Source organism: Tripterygium wilfordii, chromosome 16, assembly GCF_013401445.1.
Source record: "Tripterygium wilfordii isolate XIE 37 chromosome 16, ASM1340144v1, whole genome shotgun sequence".
Taxonomy (NCBI): Eukaryota; Viridiplantae; Streptophyta; class Magnoliopsida; order Celastrales; family Celastraceae; genus Tripterygium; species Tripterygium wilfordii.
Genome location: NC_052247.1, coordinates 7,755,582 through 7,762,957, shown reverse-complemented (window position 1 = coordinate 7,762,957; position 7,376 = coordinate 7,755,582).

Here is a 7,376-nt window from a genome sequence, read left to right as displayed (position 1 = left end):
TTGAGAAAATAAAGACAAAAAGCAAGTAACAATTTTATTAATCAGAATGGATCGAATATAGATTGAAAAATAAAAATAAATTAGAATCAGATCCTGGTATCTGATTCTGTAAGGTGAGGTACGGGTATTCTCGAATTTCCTTAAGGCGATAACTCCTGCCTATCAGGTTCTTTGTAGATTATCGAACTTCACCTCCCAAGATCCAACACCTTAACTTGAATGTCGCAGCACTATATGGAACATGTCTCTATCGAAATGACATGAACCGACAACACTCAAACTCAAGAACAAATAATAGATGAAAAACGAAATTTGAGAGAGAGTATTTTCTATGTGATTTGGAAGTTGTCCCCCAAGGGGGTATTTATGGTAGAGGGAAATCCCAAAGTCAGAAAAGAATTAGAACTCTTTTATGAGCATAAGTTTGACATGAAATTGACTTCCATCTCGCTCAAGAGATAAGATATTAGAATTTAATCTGAGAATAAACTCTGTATCGTAAAAGATAAGAATTTAATCAAAGAAGAAAGTTCGTTTTATTAGTGTTTAATCACCCAACAAATTGTAATTGAATTAGGACTCTAGTCAAACTTTGACCAAAAATCTAATTTTATTTTTAATTATCACAAACCTAGACCAGGACCCATGCTCGAGCCTGGCCTTGCCCGGCCCAGCCTGCTCGATCGATCGGACGGACGACGCACGTGTGGTAATTTGGCCCAATGCCCATGGGGTGGAGAATCTCTAGACCATAAACCTTGGGTGCCCTTGGGCCCAAATGATAAGTTCAATACTCTCTCTTATGAACTAGCATTCCAAGTGCTAAGTTTCGAATATGGTATTTTTGTACAACACACGCGCGCGCACACTCGTGTCTTTGGGAGCCATTCACACATGGCTATTTCCAACAATCCCCCACATGAATGGATCAACAAAACATTTTGTTTTCATTCGGGAAGTTTGAGTGTGCCTAAGAAGAAACACTGCATTAAGATAGATAGCTTTTGCTTTGAACCTTCTTTAGTGACAGTCTATCCGACCCACTTCACTAGTCGATAGACTAAAGTTCTGAATCGCCGGTTGTTTGTGTAGACTCAGTCAATAAACCTTACACAATGTCTCTTCATATCAAGATTTGTTCTCGATTGTGTTCATTCTTTCGGCCCTGAACTTCTTGGGTTTCATGCGTGCTTTAGAAAGTCTAGCCTTAAAGCCTTTAATAGGAATGAACAACCCTTCACACATATAGGTAATCTCCTATCATAGTATCCTAAAATACTCTATTTGAATATTCAAGATATAGGAATCATTAAACTCCTAGCGTACCCTAAAGAAATGATGTACGATTCACTCGTGCATTTAAGGAGTGGGAAGAGATTAACTCTTGAGTGATTACCTTCTGAGTATCCCAAAATTTCTGTTGTCCTATTGAACCTAGTCCATGGGATCTTCAATCACTAAATTAGGTTTGCATCAAGAGAACTCTTTTATTTTGTTAAGGCTTCTAGCCCCATTCCTCTCGATGAGTAGCTGATTTGATCTCTCGTTAGCCCTTTTGTAAACGGATCAGCTATGTTTTTCTTGAACTTTACGAAGTGTATGGAAATTATTTCATTATAGAGCAACTGTCTAACAATATTGTGTCTACTACGAATATGTCTTGACTTACCGTTATAAATCGCAATTTATGCCCTTGCAGGTGTCGCTTGATTATCACAATGCATGCAAATCACAGACACGTGTTTGGACCACAATGGAATGTCCTCTAAGAAGTGACGAATCCACTATGCTTCTTCACCTACTTTATCTTAGGCGATGAACTCTAATTCCATCGTTGAGCGCACTATCAATTTTTGCTTAGAGGATTTTCAAGACTTGCGGCACCTCCTAGTGTAAACATATATCCATTAGTAGACTTTGATTCATTATAATCATAAATCCAATTAGCATCGCTATATCCTTCTAGTATCGTTGGATACCTACCAAAATGCAAAGCATAATTTTTGGTTTTATTCAACTATCCCAATACTCTCAACAACACTTGCCAATGTTCATGGCCCGAATTACTTACATATCTTCTCAGTTTACTAACTAAATATGCAATATCAAGTCTTGTGTAGTTCATGATGTACATGATACTACCAATCACTTGAGAGTATTCTAATTGTTTAATATTGTTTTCAGTATTCTAATGTATAGTTAGGTGTAGAAGAAAGAGATTATTCACATCTCTAATGCTAAAACCTTTAAACCTTTCCATCACTTTCTCAACGTAATGAGATTATGTTAAACCTAGGTCATCTGAATGTCTTAGAATTTTGATGCCTAGAATAACATCAGCAACACCTAAATTTTTCATGTCAAAATTCTTTTCGAACATTCTCTTGGTTTGTTTAATAACTTCAATGTTATTTCCAAGAATCAAGATGTCTTCGACATACAGACATATGAGTACACAACCACTTGAATTTTATTTTTTGAGTACATGCATTTGTCACACTCATTAATTTGAATGTTATTTCAAATCATCAGTTGGTCGAATTTTTCATGTCATTGTTTGTGAGCTTGTTTAAGTCCATACAATGACTTGATAAGTCTATATAATTTATTCTCTTGTCCTTTGACTTTAAATCCTTCTGGTTATTCCATATAGATCTCCTCGTTGAGATCACCGTTCAAGAATGCCGTTTTTACATCTATTTGATGGATTTGTAGGTTGTACATAACAATTAACATTCTTATGGATGTAATTCGTGTTATCTGAGAATAAGTATCAAAATAGTCTTAACCTTCTCTTTTTGTCTAAACCCTTTTACGATGAACCTTGCTTTGTGCTTATCTACGAAACCATTAGCCTTTAGTTTTTTTCTAAAGATCCACTTACATCCAATTGGTTTATGTCCAGGTGGTAGACCCACTTACATCTTTTTTTGCTAAGTAAAGGGCTTGAAATCATATTCTTGCGAACATCTTGGATATAAATCACATTCATCGGGGTGATTACTTGCTAGAGGTGAATTTCAGAATTACCTTTCCTCTACCATGAATGGTTGTTGAAGCAGAGTTTGTCATGTACATCTTCTCTTCTGCATCAGCATTCTCATAAGATGCAAACAGATCTTTGTGAGCACATATGTGGTTTGTAGCTCCAGTGTTGTCCATAAATACTTAGTGTTTGAAACCAAAAACACCTCTGATATCATTGTAGTCGGCATCTCTTCATCATCATGCTCAGTCATGTTGGCTTGTTTAGTCGCTTCTTTGCCCGTGCACGATTTGGGACATTTCTTGTAATCCTTAGCTCTATGGCCAGGCTTGTTGCAAACAAAGAAATTCCCCTGAAATCTATAGTACTGCTCCTTCTGCTTTCCTTTGCCTTGAAAAGGCTTCTTCCTTTTTCCATCAAGCTTGGGTTCGAAAGACTCAATCATGTTGGCTTTCGGTTTCTTAATAGGATTCAATTTCTTCCTGTTGTCTTGTTCAATATGAAGCCGATAAATTTTATCTATTAAGAATAAATGATTGGTAGTACACAACACTGATTGGTTTTCTTTAAAAAAGGGGACCCACCCCACACAAGCCACAAAATGACAAAAAATTCTCTCTTTGTTTTATGTCACTCTCCATATCTCTCTGTCATTTTCTTAAGTCCCACATCAAGACAAGAAATGAATTTCCTATGCGAATTTCTATTTAATGCCAGCAACGGTAAAGATGTAAATTTCAACAGCTTGATATTGCACATGCGCAAGACCCACAAAATCGTGCGAGCTTTCCAAACCACGGTCAAACCCACGGGTTTGATCAGTCATTGCGGGCCAAATGTTTGTTCGAGCTAACCATAGAATGGACCTGAGGATATTAAAAATTAAGGGTTGAACCGGTTTGATCTGAGGGTTGGGCTAGATCTGATAACATTGCTTTTAAATGAGTTTGACCATAATTGTTTGTTGACCAAAAAATTTGGGGTTTGACTCTTATAAATGGATTTCGATTCTTAAGTATTTTATGCCCATTTTGTCAAATTAGATAGTTTGACCTGATATATTTGAGTTGACCATATTTTAAGTTTCGACGAGTTTGACTAGGATGTTTGACCAAATAAATATGTGGGTCTTCAGTCTAGTTGGCTAGGCCTAGTGGGTCAGTACAGGCCAGTTAAATAACTAAATTTTTAAGTAAATTATTTGAGATGGTCTAGTATTTTATTTGATACAATTTAACAACCCGCTATATGTTAATATATTTTTATGAGATCTAGTAGACATAGTAGATATGATAGACGCATAGTTTGATGTGCACTGTTATCGAGGTAGGATTCTCACATTCTTGACCTCTAGTGCAAATATTTTCTTACTTCGTATAATTATGTGAATGATTCCTTTCCTTGGCTATTCATTAGTACTCATTTGTCGATTGCTTCGTATTGTGTTATTGAAAATTGTATTAGACTCGTTTCCTAAACTTCTTTTGGTATTGCTAATTTTTTTTATTATGAGTTTGCTTCGATATTCTCGCTTGGTTTTGTTCTTGTTATTCTCATAATTTATTTATCATGTTCGATTGCTCCTCTCGATATGTAGACTATGCATGAAATCGTTTTAGGATTTTCAACTACTGAAATTTTTTTAAATAAGCAAATTTTATTTTAGAACATATTTCCTTCAAAATAAAACATTTGAAAATATTATTTGTTTTTTTAAAAAATTTATGTTTAAATCAAATAGAAATATTTTCAGTTTGATTAGGTTCTTTGTAGAGTCTTTATCTTATTCTTAGAAAATAAAATATTTTTCTAAACTAGTTTTTTAATCATTTTGGGTTAATGAGAAGTTTATTGAAAATTCATCCATCATGATTGACTGGTTGGCTCGGATGTAAATGGTCTTATTGTTGTTGTCTAGCCAATTGTGGGTTGTGGAGTTGTGATGTTATGATGGCCATGTTGTTGTTGTCTAGTCGGTTGTGGGTTGTGGAATGGTGTTGTTGTGATAACCTTGTTGTTGTTGTTTGACTTTTACAGTGGGTGTGCTAACTGTACACCACCATGAGTCGTAATCACTGTCTAGCATTTTATATCAATTTTCTATTATCTGCATGATGACACGAGGCATTTTAGTGCCATGGCTTTCGATGGTTGATCAGGACTACCATGTGCTGCCTTTTGATAGTTGTGATGGATGTTATTTGAGTGCCACGACCTTCGATGGTGGATCGAAAGCTTAAATGACAACAACCTAGCAAACACTACCCATAACCTGTCATATCCTACTATCCATATCACCACGATCACACCGTCGAATGCTGGTCACCATCTACGAACTCATCTGAGAGTGGAGAAACAAAGAGAGGGTGAGCTATAAAGCCTAGTAGAGATAAGTACCCGACAGGATCCCGAACACATATGAGATAGATATCTAAGGGAGCAACAGGCACAAACAAACAAGCAAAATAAACAACGAATATCTAATCAAACAAAAGAACAATTAGGGCAGAGTAAACATACCGAACAAACAAGCAAATTAAATGTATATTTAATCTACTAATACCAAAAAAAAGTTAGTGAATCCTAACAACCAAAAAGCAAGAAATAATACAGATGAGCATGCCAAGTCACAACGAATCGTGCATAGTAATACGTATATGTATATGCATATCAAACAATACCGCTAGCGTTCAACTACCAAAAAATAGCCCAACCACTGCATCTAGCTACTATCAAACAACATAACCGCAAAGTAGTCTAACCACTACATCCAGCTATTATCAAACAACACACAACGCAACAAACCACAACCAACAATCTTCATAACAAGAGTGCTCATTAGCGGCCAATCGCAACAAAGCCCTCTAGGTTAATCAACAATAGGGCCTATTAGATGAAACATCCCCAACAACAAAGGCCCACAAGGCCATCAAACAATAACAAGGCCCACCAGGCCATCCAAAAGTAACAAGGCCCACTAGGCCAATAAACAATCACATGCCCACTAGGCCAATCAACAATCAATACCAATAACCACCACCGACAATCGCTCTATCAATCCAATCAATTCATCGACACTATAATGAGTGAATATTCAATAAATTACCCATGCAACCAAAACGGTTTTAAAAACTAGTTTAGAAACTAATCGAACATGATAAATCGACTATGAGGATAAAAAGATCAAAACCAATAAACAAATATCGACGCACACTAACAATCAAGAACAATCAACAATACCGAAAGGAATTTATCAACAGGTGCACTACTACGAATCAACGAATAGAGATCACGAAGTGATACAACAAAACCAGTAATGACTACCATTTTCAAGAATAGAATATGAAGCAATTGAGAACAAATATCAAGTACTAGTTAAGCGAAGGAAACGATTCACGAAATCATACGAAAAAAGAAATATCGGGCATCATAGGCCAATAAATATAGAACCCCGACCTCAATAGCAGTGCAAAATCGAACTACACATCTACAACGTCTCCTTGATCCCCTATAAAATACCAACGTACTGCGGGTTATCAAATCGTCCAATTTATCAAACCGTCTCAATAAATTTTCCTAGTCTCCTAATGATTCCAATTATTTATTCGGCCTGGACTAGCCCATTGGGCCTGGCCAATTGGGTCATAGACCAACTTATTAGACTAGTCAAACTAGTGAACTTTACAATTCTGGTCAACCTAAAAATCTTATCAATGAGCCAATTTATGTAAAATAGCCAAATTAAACAATGTGAGTCAAAATATTTAAAGGCCAAATGTCACAGACATCCCTTCTGGCTAGGGTCATTTCTACATGCACCCTCTTGTTTTGAATTCATAAGAATTGGACCCTCTTTGATTTCTATTTGAGTCATGGTTGGTGCTTCCGTTTGACTAACTGTCATTGACTAACGGAATAGTACAAAATGGTACTATTTTACTAAATAAGATTATGAAAAAACCCAAATAAAATAACATATTCTTCATCTTTCCAAAAGCACCAATCAAAGCTTTTAAGTCTGAATATGAAAGTAGCTAATTTGACAGTCAAAGTAATAGGAACAAAACCCTTTTGGGATCTCAACTTTTGTTGCCTCGAGAAATAAAAATCTGGTAGTAGATATTGTGGGAGAAATATTTGAATAAGTACAAGATAAGTACACAATAAAGATATGATCATATAGGAGGTTATTTCTCTGTATGTGTCAAAGGGATAAGGTAGTTCAACAGTTGCAAGGGAAGCAGTTTCAAACAGTAGTTATAGCAGTTATTGCATTGCAGGAGGCTAAGACGGATAATCGACGCAACCCTTCCAAACTTGCCTAACCGCATCCAACCTCCAGAACATTATAAATACTTGTATTGTTCAAACATCAGACACACACTCACTT